Genomic DNA, 14,057 nt, shown 5'->3' with positions numbered 1-14,057 from the left:
ACGGATAGAAAATCCATACGAGCTGTTTAATATTAGACGACTAGTATAGTTTTACCATAACATGATGGTAATAATCAAGACTGTAAATCATTATTGATTAATGAATCATGATTAAACGGGAAGAGGTTGAAATTAAGTGCTTTTGTTTATCCAATAAAATCTATGGATTTTATTGTTCGCTCCCCTCCATTCAGAGGTTATACCCACAACTAGGCCAAGGATGGAGTTACCATGGTTACTCAACCACAGAGAGTACCCGCAGATTTTCTCAAGGAGGGAAAGAAAGTAAGAGAGGGCAATTCCACAGTAACATAATGATACTGGACTATTTTTAATATGTTCACAGAACATTTTACTAAAACTAATTTACTTGAACAGTGCAGATGCAATGTTTGGTAACAGAATTATGGTTTTTGCTATTTGTGCTGGCATTCTGTGACCAAAATTTGCATCTGTACTGTTCAAGTAAACATGTTGTTAAATTTTCTGTGGAAATTGTTGTGTTTCTTGTGCATAGAGTTGTATGGTTTGTTGAACTTTGCAATCATTGCTTTTTTAATTGGCATGCATTTTAAGAGACAAATCTGAGTCTCAGCATCATTTTGTCACTGTGGAATTGCCCTATAGCTACATGGCCTCAATGACAATCTGAACAGCATATAGACAGATGTAGCCAAGAAATTATCCATGCCCCACCTTAAGCCTCAAAATCAATATCCTCACTAGGGATGGACGCAATTCAATTCAAGAGTTGTATTCGATTACCATTAAATGGTGTGAACGTTTAAATGTTAAAACTTTTAAAACTAAATTGGGATCCTTAACAGTAAGAAAAATCCCTAAGTGAAAACGTTGATGCAGAAAGTAAACAGCCTCGTGTTTAAATTTCCACAACAACTAAGAGTGTTGAAGCGCGAGGTTCAACTTCCCCGCTCTTTGGTTGCCCTGGCTACCAAACCTGTGCATATACTGTGTTTGAGCGAAGTGTTGCATCTCAATAACCTAGCCAATTCATTGATGCTAGGCCCTGCTTTATTGAAGGTTCGAGACATTGCAAGCCAAGAAATTATGATACACAGCATTCCATTGCGAGATACAGTTTTTGATTGCCAATAGACAGGCCTAGTGCATGGTTCTGACTGTCTACCTGGTGGTCAACCTGCTTATACTGTGCCCCTCTCCCGGTCCCTCTCTAGCTAGCTATGAAAGATGCGAGTGTTTGTGTTCTCGGAAGTAGGGCAACTAATCACTCCTCCGGTCCAAAAATACTAAATCGTAGGAGTCGATTCACCAATTATTTTGGAGTCAACTATCCACCATTAAGTTATCATTGTTAAAAACTTCTTATGGCTGAAGGGGCAGTATTGAGTAGCTTGGATGAAAGGTGCCCATATCAAACGGCCTGCTCCTCAGTCATAGTTGCTAATATTTGCATATTATTATTAGTATTGGATAGAAAACACTCTAAAGTTTCTAAAACTGTTTGAATTATGTCTGTGAGATTAACAGAACTCATATTGGCAGGCAAAATTCTGAGTTGAAATCAAAACAGGAAGTCAGAAATCTGAGCTTGTATGTATTCACCAGAGTCCCTAATGAAATCCCCTTGAGATATGAATGATTGTGCACTGCCTATGGGTTCCACTAGATGTCAACCATCAATAGAAATTATAATGAGACTTCTATGATGTTGTGGGAGAGAATGATAGCAGAATCAGTCAGGTGTCCATCAAGCAGCCATTTTCTGATCATGCTTTTTCCTCATGGTAGTCACTTATGTTCCATTGCTCACGAAGACAAGAAAGAATACTCCGGTTGGAACTTTATTGAAGCTATATGTTAAAAACATCCTAATGATTGATTCTGTACTTAGTTTGAAATGTTTCTTCGACCGGTAATATCACTTTTTGTCCGATATAACGCTGACCAGAATTAGTGTTTGGATATGTAAACCAGACGCGCTAACAAAAGAAGGTATTTGGACATAAATAACGGATTTTTTCAAACAAAACAAACATTTATTGTGGACCTGGGATTCCTGGTGTGCTTTCTGATGTAGATCATCAAAGGTAAGGGAATATGTATCATATATTTTCTTGTTTATGTTGACGCCATCTTTGCGGCTGTGGTGTTTTACTTTTGAGCGCCGTCTCAGATTATAGCGTGGGTTTCTTTTTCCGTAAAGTTTTTTTGTAATCTGACACAGCGGTTGCATTAAGGAGAGGTATATCTATAATTCCATGTGTATAACTTGTATTATCATCTATATTTATGAGTATTTCTGTTGAAACGATGTGGCTATGCAAAGTCACTTGATGTTTTTGCCACTAGTGAATCTAGTCGCCTCAAAGTAAACTCAGATTTTTTTATATAAATTTGAATTTAATCAAACAAAACATGCATGTATTGTGTAACATGAAGTCCTATGAGTGTCATCTGTTGAAAATAATCGAAGGTTAGTGATTAATTTTATCTCTATTCTGGTTTTTGTAAAGCTATCTTTAGCTGGGAAAAATGGCTGTGATTATTGTGGTGACCTAACAATCGTTTGTAGTGCTTTCGCTAAAAAGCCTATTTGAAATCGGACACTTTGGTGGGATTAACAGCAAGATTACCTTTAAAATGATACATGAATGTCTGAGGAATTTTAATTATGAGATTTCTGTTTTTTGAATTTGGCGCCCTGCACTTCGACTGGCTGTTGTCATATCGGTCCCGTTAACGGGACCGCAGCCATAAGAAGTTTTAACAGTTGGAAAATGGCAGCGAAAGGCAAGCGACAGCAGCAAAGTCCTGTATGGCAAGAAGTTAAACGAGAAAGAAATACAGTAATGGCAGTACAGGTGCAATGCTTAATTATTTGAAAGGGAAGCACCGTGGGACCCAAACCGTTGCCAGCAGCAGCAAAGCTGCATTGTGAATTCACGTGGAACTTTATGCATTTTATCGTTTTAGTGCTAACCTGTTAAAAAAAATAGCAGTAAAAAAAAAAAAAGAATCTTCCATTTGTCACATCCCAAATTAATATAGGCCTAACTTTCTCGCTCTACTAATATTGTGAATATTTAACATGCATTTTTCTGGAAATCTTTTGTTACATCCTGCTTTCGTTGCTAGGCTGGACGGTGGAGTCGTCACACATTTGACTTGATCAAAGGGTTTAGCCAAATTCTCCTGTTCTTCCTCTTACCTCAACACCCCTCCTGTCTTTCAAACCCCCTTGTGTTTACAGCACATTTTATTGGATGCTCCCTAACTATTTCCACTACCTTTTGACACAAATCCAGATGCTTGTGGTACCAGTGTAGATAGATGCGGATGGACATATAAACACACTAACCTAAAAACTTCATAAATGCAATTCAACCTTTCCAATAACGTTAATGGTAAATGCAATTGACTTTCAGAAAAGCAATGCAACAGAACAACTCCGAGGGGTCCTGGTACATAGAGTAGGCAAAATACCATTAAGTGAAGTGTGTGTACTTAAGGATACAAATACAAGGCCTGGGCAACATCAATAGGTGAAATGCTTGTTCTGACCCTAATCAGAGGATCCTAACGGTATGCCAAAGTCGAGAGTAATCAGTCAAAACGAAAGTACAGCGTCGACAGTAGCAGCGAAATTGTCACGGAAAACAAGGCTACGATACTGTACTTGAAATACACCAACAATGTTCACTCTATGGATGAGATTTCAGACAAACAAAATATGACAATTCAGCTTGTTGCCTTACATCTGTTCTATAAACCGCCAACGTTTTTCCACTTCTCTTCAGACCTCCCGGGACAACACAAAATGGCGACTGCAAGCAAGCAGCTTCAAGTCCCTATTCAAAATCCCAAACGCCTTTTCAAATGTTTTGTTACTATATTACTTTAGTGGCAACTGCATAAGTGCAGATGTCACGGTTTCGCCAAATCGAGCAAGAGAACACGCTTAAAACGAAGTCTCGTTAGGTATACAAAGAGTCCAGTCGGAAGCAGCTAACGTTAGCTAGCAAGCTAACGTAACATTACAGTGGTGGATCCTTGGCGTAGTTACGAAATATTACCTACTTCAAATCCAGTTGGGGGAACGAAAATGGCGTTGTATGAACAGTCACTTGTCATTGTCAAATTGTCTGCCCAGATATGTGAGAAGTAAACACGTTCATCCTCGTTAAATTTGGAAAGTGACCACTTGTTAAAAATCCAGCTAGTTAGCGACCTACTGAACTGAAAATGTGTTTCTTGCGTATCTTCTCTTCTAGAATGTAAGCTAACTACGTAACAATTTTTGTACCAGTATTCCCAAAAGGTTCGGTAGTCTCGCGCATACCATCCAACACAGCAAGCTGATCTCATACGAAAGCAGCTTTAGTTGGCTTACTTACTAGCTAATCAACTAGTTGTCAATACTGTTGATGTTGTTAGCTGGCTAACAACTAGCCAAGTCAACGACCTGTGGCAAGTGATAGCAAGGTAGCTATCTAGCTAACTAATACTAGTGATGATAGGTAGCTAGTTGATACAGTTAGCTTAGCTAACGTTACTGTAATCTTGTTAAGAGAGGCCCGTGGAAATCCAAATTAAGTAGGTTGTGATGTAATCAGGACAATACTAGGCCATAACGTTAACACTGAAGGGTTCGTTTTTTGTTAGCTTAGTCAGAGATATTAGAAAGGGATATCTTAGTTAGCTTGTTCAATTCCCGTGTCTCAGTAGCAGGCCTACAGACCGCTCGCTCCCTGTAGGCGCACGCTACGACGACCTCAAAAACGACGGAGTCCTTAGATTTGTGGTCAACAGGAGCTTCGTGTGAAATACATTACTTTATAAAGGCGTGCATTCACACGGTGTGAAAAAAAAAAAAAAAAAAACGAATACGTTTTACCTCTTTTATTCGGTTGTCAAGGTGCGCGGGATCTTTCTTTCCCAGGATCCAGAACAAACACCTCTCGTCGTCGGTGACGTCATGCGCAGACAGAACGTGAAGTACGTAACGCCGCGTACACGCACAGGTTGCATTAGTACATTGCTATACCGTACATTTTAGTCTTCACAATCCCATGCGCTGCATCACAACAAAAATAATCACGCTACACATTATCAGCTTCTTTATTGGTTTATATACTTCAGTTCGTTATACCACATGGCAAAGCAACACACAAGTGTTTACCCAAAAGGCTCAAACTTTCCATTTACATGGGCACCTGCTCTCACCTGGGGCCAAAGCCAGGCCACTGCTTCTTTTGAGCTTGCGTTTACATAACACTAGCTAACTGTGAACTTTAACATAAGCTGTTTTGATTATGCAGAGGTGTTAATTATTTAATCTATATTAATACCCGTAAAGGAATTCTGGGATACTAGTAGATGTAAAACCTGAGTTGTCAAGAGGTAGAGGAATGCACTAATTGGGCAACCTTGCCTCATTCCTCTGTTAACTTCAAATGTAGGTGGTGTGGTTTTAGAGAGCTATTACTTCCATTGTAAAGAGTTCTTATTGCTACATGCATAACAATTGTTGAGGCTAATACACAATAAAGCCCAATGGGTTATTAGGCTCTGGTTCATTCTTTCAGTGCTTTAAACTTTGTTTAGGCTACACATTATTAGATTGTGTAGACAGTCTGAAAATGTTGACAGTACTGTCTGACAAACTAAAGCAAATTCTGACATTTTGTGTATGACCATGTCATAAGTAGTTTTTTATCTGATGTTCATTAATGTTAAACTTTCCTTTCCTCTTTCATGGTGATTTCTTCTACAACCTTCAGAGGGAGATTTTCCCAACTGATGAGAAGATGCATGTGAGTGTGTGAATAAGGTCATGTTATTATGCCAACATATCAAATCACATTTTATTTGTTACATGTGCCAAATACAACAGTGAAATGCTTACTTTACAAGCCCTTAACCAACAATGTAGTTAAAAAAATACCCCCCAAGAATAAGAAATAAAAGTAACACATTTTCTCTTGATTTAGGAACAATGAAGTATGACAAATATCAATGCCTACTAATAGTGATACTTTTGGAGGGTAAAGATTTGAGATTAAAGGAATATCCCACTCCCAATACAATTTAAAGGGATATTCTACTCAAAATATTATGTTAAGAACTGTTTTGATTTGGTGGGGGATCGAAGGACAGAGGATGTTGTATTTGTTGTCTCTGTCCTCATAATTGAAAATCTACAAATAAAGTTTAAAAATAACTGTTTTGATTGACAGTGGTAGATTATGACTGAACGATCTGTGTTACAGAGGAAAGAGCTGGAAGACTTCAAAGAGCGGATGCGAGACCGGAAGGAGCGGCGGCTACTGAAACGGATGGCCTTGGATGAGGCTGAGAAGGAGGGAGGAGGACAGTTCAGAGAGACAATCAGAGTAGGACGATGCCCAATCAGAAGCCTTGTTGTTCCACAGGAGGGGGGAGCAGTTTCACTGTCAGGCCTGTGGACTGGAACATGTTCCCTGTCACAAAAGGCACCCTATTACCTATTTAGTATACTACTTTGACCATTGCCCATAGGGCTATGGTAAAACGTAGTGCACTTTATAGGAAAAGGGGTGCCATTTGGGGTTGGAGAATTTTGGATGCCGTGGAGCATGTAGGCTATACTATACACCCTTTGGGAGGGTGTGCTGGAGGGGGACCTTAAAGTTACCCCTTTGAACTGAAAAGTCTCACTGAAAAGCTTTTTATGAAATGCTTTATTTCACTGCAGTCAAACCACGACTTGACTGTTGATGATCTGCTCTGTGATGGTGTTGATGTAAACCTTGTGTGTGTGATTGTCTCAAAAGATGTGTGAATGAAATATGAGAACAGAATCATATGGCTTGGAATGTTATTTATTTTTTATGATTTAGAATACATGTCTTTTGTAAATGTATGTTTCAACTCTGTCCTTAATTAAAGTTTAAATGTCTCTTTGTTGAACTTCTTCAGTTTGTTTTGTGATGACTTACTTAGTTTGGAAGATGACCATTCTGGTCTAGAAACAGTATGATGTCACAAAGCCCCTGTGTTGTGATTTGGACCATGCTGTGACATGTCATTTTATTGCTGAGTCGTGTTCAGTTGGGAGAAAACATTTAGAATCAGGCAGCTACTAGCTGAAATCATCCAATGAGAACACAGATTTATATTTTCCGTTGTAAAACGTTTTGCTACGGTGTGCTCTAATGAACACAACCCTGCATATAGTCATCTACTGTATCTGCCCTCTAGTAAGTCAAGTTGTATAGGGGCCTCTGGAAACGGGACCATGGAGGATAGTAGGCGGTTGGCAGCTTGCATACCCGCACAGTGCTCAGGAAACACTTCTGGATGCACAACTTCTCTGTCTCCCTACTCTTGGATGAGCTGGGAAATGTGGCACGAGTCACAGGGTTGCAAAGTGTGCTTGCTTGATGGCTCCTTTACTGAGGAATCTCCAAGCTGAGCATGGAGAGTGGTACAGCAGAAATATGGTGTTGTCACCAACTCTAGAGTGCAAGGGAGCTTGTAGTTGAATCTGTAACGTCTCCTCGATTCCTCATGTCCTCTTGCCTCCTGAAAACATCAGAGGGAAGCAAGAACAGACAGCATTAGAGGCGAACATCCAAGATTTGAAGAAAGACTTAAGATTCACCAAAAGTTACAGAAATACTATTATCAAGTTGTGTGTGTAGCCCACAGACTGGAAGTCCAGCACCACTCAGTCCAATGGGGAAAGATGTTTGAATTTGAGTGCCAAACAGCAGTCAACAGCTTGTCTGGAGTCCTGGACGACTGCATGTGTAGACTGTCATTTCGTAAGGTTAGCTAACTTATCATAAATGAAAGGCTCTGCCTTAAAACTGTATATTTGTCCCAAATGGCACTCTATTCCCTATATAGTGCACTACATGGGGAATAGGGTACCATTTAGGATACAGTTATGATAATTGTTGCTAAGTGGAGTAAAATTAGATAAAATCTCCCATCTAAACTCAGCAAAAAAAAGAATCGTCCTTTTTTCAAGACCCTGTCTTTCAAAGATAATTCGTAAAAATCCAAATAACTTCACAGATCTTCATTGTAAAGGGTTTAAACACTGTTTTCCATGCTTGTTCAATGAACCATAAACAATTAATGAACATGCACCTGTGGAACGGTCGTTAAGACACTAACAGCTTAAAGATGGTAGGCAATTATTAAGGTCACAGTTATGAAAACTTAGGACACTAAAGAGGCCTTTCTACTGACTCTGAAAAACACCAAAAGAAAGATGCCCAGGGTCCCTGCTCATCTGCGTGAACGTGCCTTAGGCATGCTGCAAGGAGGCATGAGGACCGCAGATGTGGCCAGGGCAATAAATTGCAATGTCCGTCCTGTGAGATGCCTAAGACAGCGCTACAGGGAGACAGGACGGACAGCTGATCGTCCTCGCAGTGGCAGACCACGTGTAACAACACCTGCACAGGATCGGTACATCCGAACATCACACCTGCGGGACAGGTACAGGATGGCAACAACAACTGCCCGAGTTACACCAGGAACGCACAATCCCTCCATCAGTGCTCAGACTGTCCGCAGTAGGCTGAGAAAGCCTGGACTGAGGGCTTGTAGGCCTGTTGAAGGCAGGTCCTCACCAGACATCACCGGCAACAACGTCGCCTATGGGCACAAACCCACCGTCGCTGGACCAGACAGGACTGGCAAAAAGTGCTCTTCACTGACGAGTCGCGGTTTTGTCTCATCGGGGGTGATGGTTGGATTCGCATTTATCGTCGACGGAATGAGCATTACACCGAGGCCTGTACTCTGGAGCGGGATCGATTTGGAGGTGGAGGGTCCGTCATGGTCTGGGGCGGTGTGTCACAGCATCATCTGACTGAGCTTGTTGTCATTGCAGGCAATCTCAACGCTGTGCGTTACAGGGAAGACATCCTCCTCCCTCATGTGGTACCCTTCCTGCAGGCTCATGACCCTCCAGCATGACAATGCCACTCGCCATACTGCTTGTTCTGTGCGTGATTTCATGCAAAACAGGAATGTCAGTGTTCTGCCACGGCCAGCAAAGAGCCTGGATCTCAATCCCATGGAGCACGTCTGGGACCTGTTGGATCGGAGGGTGAGGGCTAGGGCCATTCCCCCCAGAAATGTCTGGGAACTTGCAGGTGCCTTGATGGAAGAGTGGGGTAACATCTCACAGCAATAACTGGCAAATCTGGTGCAGTCCATGAGGAGGAGATGCACTGCAGGACTTAATGCAGGTGGTGGCCACACCAGATACTGACTGTTACTTTTGATTTTGACCCGCCCTTTTGTTCAGGGACACATTATTCCATTTCTGTTAGTCACATGTCTGTGGAACTTGTTCAGTTTATGTCTCAGTTGTTGAATCTTGTTATGTTCATACAAATATTTACACATGTTAAAGTTTTCTGAAAATTAACGCAGTTGACAGTGAGAGGACGTTTCTTTTTTTGCTGAGTTTTGGTAAAACATCATACATGAATTGAGACGTGTTGTGTTCCATTTCAGAATCTTATTCAAATGTGCTAAATGAAAGAGAAATGATGAGAAAGATTAAACAACATATTCTTCTCTTCATGCAGGACACAAAGGGAGGAAGGTCATACCAAAAGGTTTGTTTGAGAGGAGAGTGACCACTGTTCCACATGTTCATGGCCATGCTCCCAACCTTTGTGGCTTCCCAATCAAGATCGGATCCGGAGGTACCTGCGTCTTCGTCCTCGGCTCTGTCTCTCTCTCCGGTGGCCTCTACCTCGTGTTCAGATCCTCGGAGCTCCCAGCCATGAGGCTGCCTGAAAGACCGGCCCATTCAACATCACCAGCTGTCATCAAAGGCAGCTCTATGGTGAGAAACACCTCGGTCCCCAAGGCAAAAACCCTGTGCTACCCAGGAGCACGAGTACAGGACATAACAAGGCTGCTTCCTACTGTTCTACCACAGATGCCGGGAGCTGACACTGGCATAGTCCATGTCAAACGACATCAGGAGGGCTTTCTTGGAACAATTGAACATTTATTTTAACTGATTTTACCATTAAAAGACTCCAAAAAATGGCCAATAATTTCAGGTCCAGTACCATCGTTAGGCCGCGGGTGTGAAAGATTCAGCGGACTGCTGGCATTACACATCTTGCTAAAAGACTTGCTAGAGTCACTTTTATTGATAACTTTGACACCTTCTGGAAACAGAAGATACTCTATAGGAATGACAGAGTCCATCCAAATCATCTTGGCTCCTGTCCACGCATTTCAAGGCTGCGTTGAAACAATTACTGCCAAATGTTATTTTTATTTTATTTAACTAGGCAAATCAGTTAAGAAAAAATTCTTATTTACAATGATGGCTTAGGAACAGTGGGTTAACTGCCTTGTTCAGGGGCAGAACGACATATTTTTACCTTGTCAGCTCAGGGATTCGATCTAGCAACATACTGCCTCATACTGCCAACATACTGACTCAACTCCAGCCACTTCAATAATGGGAATTGATGGAAATTATGTAAAAATGTACCACTAGCCACTTTAAACAATGCCACTTAATATAATGTTTACATACCCTACATTACTCATCTCATATGTATATGTATATACTGTACTCTATATCATCTACTGCATCTTGCCATCTTTATGTAATACATGTATCACTAGCCACTTTAAACTATGCCACTTTATGTTTACATACCCTACATTACTCATCTCATATGTATATACTGTACTCTATACCATCTACTGCATCTTGCCTATGCCGTTCTGTACCATCACTCATTCATATATTTTAATGTATATATTCGTATTCATTCCTTTACACTGTGTGTATGAGGTAGTTGTTGTGAAATTGTTAGGTTAGATTACTCGCTGGTTATTACTGCATTGTCGGAACTAGAAGCACAAGCATTTCGCTACACTCGCATTAACATCTGCTAACAATGTGCATGTGACAAATACAATTTGATTTCATTTGGATTTGGCCCAACGCTCTAACCACTAGACTACCTGCCACCCCATAAATGATCCAAGACCAGCTCAGTTAATCCCTACCATTGTGACAATGAGTCGTCATAATGCTGCATCAAATGTACATGATCTTAGGGGCATTGGCAAACACAATGTAAGTCATTTAATTTATGTACCCCTAATTGCACCGAATACATATGTTTATCCTACAGCTATTGTAAGCAGTAATCATGAGCCTATAAACCAGAGTTACACTGTTAGCACTGAGGCGGTGTGCAATAGTAGGTAGACCACTTTATGCAGCTCATCCTGCACTATCAGCTCCAATGTAAGTAACATGAGTAAGTCTACCTCTGATAAGCTTCCCAGTAAAGCAATAAAAACAATCAAGCAACCCAGAAAAGTGCTAAAAATAGCCCATATTAACATATGTAGCCGAAGAAACAAGGTCCATGACATGAAAGTCAATAACTTGCTTGTAACAGATGACATTCATATTCCGACTATCTCTGAAACTCACTTAGATAATACCTTTGATGATACAGTGGTAGAAATACATGGTTATAACATCTACTGAAAAGACAGAAATGCCAACGGAGGTGGTGTTGTGGTCTATATTCAGAACCACATTCCTGTAAAGCTTAGAGACGATATAATGTTAAATACTGTTGACAGCAGTTTTTAACAGGTTCATCTGCCTCACCTCAAGCCCATTATTGTGGGAAGCTGCTATAGACCACCAAGTGCTAACAGTCAGTATCTGGATAATATGTGTGAAATGCTTGATAATGTATGTGATATCAACAGAGAAGTATATTTTCTGGGTGATTTAAATATTGACTGGCTATCATCAAGCTTCCCACTCAGGAAAAAACTTCAAACTGTAACCAGTGTCTGCAACCTGGATCAGGTTGTCAGTCAACCTACCAGGGTAGTTACAAACAGCACAGGAATTAAATCATCAACATGTATTGATCACATCTTTACTAACGCTGCAGATATTTGCTTTAAAGCAGTATCCAAATACATAGGATGTAGTGATCACAATATAATAGCCATATCTAGGAAAAACAAAGTTCCAAAGCCTGGGCCTAATATAGTGTATAAGAGGTCATACAAGAAGTTTGGTTGTGATTCATATGTTGATAATGTAAAGAATATTTGCTGGTCTGTGGTGTGTAACGAGGAGCAACCAGACGCTGCACTTGACGCATTTATGAAACTACTTATTCCAGTTACTAATAAGCACGCACCTATTAAGAAAATTACTGTAAAAATGGCAATTAAGTCTGGCAGCCCAACTGATTGGCAAACATACTGCAAATTAAGAAAGAATGTGACTAGACTAAATAAAAATAAACTACACTATGAAACAAAGATAAATGATTTAAAGAATGATAGTAAAAAGCTTTGGGGCACCTGAAATGAAATTTTGGGGTAAAAAAGCCAACTCGGCTCCTTCATTCATTGAATCAGATGGCTCCTTCATTCATTGAATCAGATGGCTCATTCATCACAAAGACCAATGATATTGCCAACTACTTTAATTACTTTTTCATTGGCAAGATAAGCAAACTTAGGGATGACATGCCAGCAACAAACTGACACTACACATCCAAGTATATCGGACCAAATTATGAAAGACAAGAATTGTACTTTTGAATTCCGTAAAGTCAGTGTGGAAGAGGTAAAAAATTATTGTTGTCTATCAACAATGACAAGCCACCGTGGTCTGACAATCTGGATGGAAAATTACTGAGGATAATAGCAGATAATATTGCCACTCCTATTTGCCACATCTTCAATTTAAGCCTACTAGAGAGTGTGTGCCCTCAGGCCTGGAGGGAAGCTAAAGTCATTCTGCTACCCAAGAATAGTAAAGCCCCTTTACTGGCTCAAATAGCCGACCAATCAGCCTATTACCAAACCTTAGTAAACTTCTGGAAAAAATGGTGTTTGACCAGATACAATGCTATTTCACAGTAAACAAATTGACAACAGAATTTCAGCATGCTTATGGGGAAGGACACTCAACAAGCACAGCACTTACACAAATGACTGATGATTGGCTGAGAGAAATCGCTGATAAAATGATAGTGGGGGCTGTCTTGTTAGACTTCAGTGCAGCTTTTTACATTATTGATGATAGTCTGCTGCTGGAAAAACGTATGTGTTATGGCTTTACACCCCCGGCAATAATACTTGTCTAACTTAACACGGAGGGTGTTCTTTAATGGAAGCCTCTCAAATATAATCCAGTTAGAATCAGGAATTCCCCAGGGCAGCTGTTTGGCCCCTTGGTTTTTTCAGTTTTTACTAATGACATGCCACTGACTTTGAGTTAAGCTAATGTCTATGTATGCGGATGACTCAACACTATACACATCAGCTACTACAGCGACTGAAATGACTTCAACACTCAACAAAGAGCTGCAGTTAGTTTCAGAGTGGGTGGCAAGGAATAAGTTAGCCCTAAATATTTATAAAACTAAAAGCATTGTATTTGGAACAAAACACTCACTAAACCCTAAAACATCAACTAAATATTGTAATAAATAATGTGGAAATTGATCAAGTTGAGATGACTAAACTGATTGGAGTAACCCTAGATTGTAAACTGTCATGGTCAAAACATATTGATGCAGTAGTAGCTAAGATGGGGAGATGTCTGTCTATAATAAAGCGATGCTCTGCCTTCTTAATGTGGAAATTGATCAAGTTGAGATGACTAAACTGCTTGGAGTAACCCTAGATTGTAAACTGTCATGGTCAAAACATATTGATGCAGTAGTAGCTAAGATGGGGAGATGTCTGTCTATAATAAAGCGATGCTCTGCCTTCTTAACAACACTATCAACAAGACAGGCCTTAGTTTTGTCGCACCTTGACTACTGTTCAGTCGTGTCGTCAGGTGCCATAAAAAAGGACTTAGGAAAATTGCAATTGGCTCAAAATAGGGCAGCACGGCTGATCCTTGGATGTACACAGAGAGCTAATATTAGTAATATGCATGTCAATCTCTCCTGGCTGAAAGTGGAGGGGAGATTGACTTCATCACTACTTTTATTTATGAGAGGTACTGACATGTTGAATGCACCGATCTGTCTGTC

At 40.3% G+C, this 14,057-nt stretch overlaps 1 protein-coding gene and 1 long non-coding RNA gene across 3 annotated transcripts in view; one reads left to right on the top strand and one right to left on the bottom strand.

Annotated features, from left to right (window-relative positions):
* LOC120034234 (bromodomain-containing protein 4-like) overlaps nucleotides 1-4,949 on the bottom strand; it is a 48,714-nt gene extending 43,765 nt beyond the window's left edge. Inside the window, exon 1 of the mRNA XM_038980718.1 lies at nucleotides 4,877-4,949. The gene's annotated coding sequence lies outside the window, so the exon portion shown is untranslated. The remainder of the gene's footprint in view (nucleotides 1-4,876) is intronic.
* On the top strand, nucleotides 4,301-6,913 carry LOC120034236. Of its 2 annotated transcripts, none has more exons than XR_005474021.1 (3): nucleotides 4,301-4,464; nucleotides 5,763-5,795; nucleotides 6,252-6,913. It is a non-coding gene; the product is annotated as an uncharacterized LOC120034236 (long non-coding RNA). The 2 variants fall into 2 exon arrangements; XR_005474022.1 differs by lacking the exon at nucleotides 4,301-4,464 and adding an exon at nucleotides 4,486-4,977.
* Nucleotides 6,914-14,057: the final 7,144 nt, after the last annotated feature.

This window comes from Salvelinus namaycush, chromosome 41, assembly GCF_016432855.1.
Source record: "Salvelinus namaycush isolate Seneca chromosome 41, SaNama_1.0, whole genome shotgun sequence".
Taxonomy (NCBI): domain Eukaryota; kingdom Metazoa; phylum Chordata; class Actinopteri; order Salmoniformes; family Salmonidae; genus Salvelinus; species Salvelinus namaycush.
Note: the sequence above shows the minus strand (reverse complement) of the source record. Positions and strands in the feature narration are given on the sequence as shown.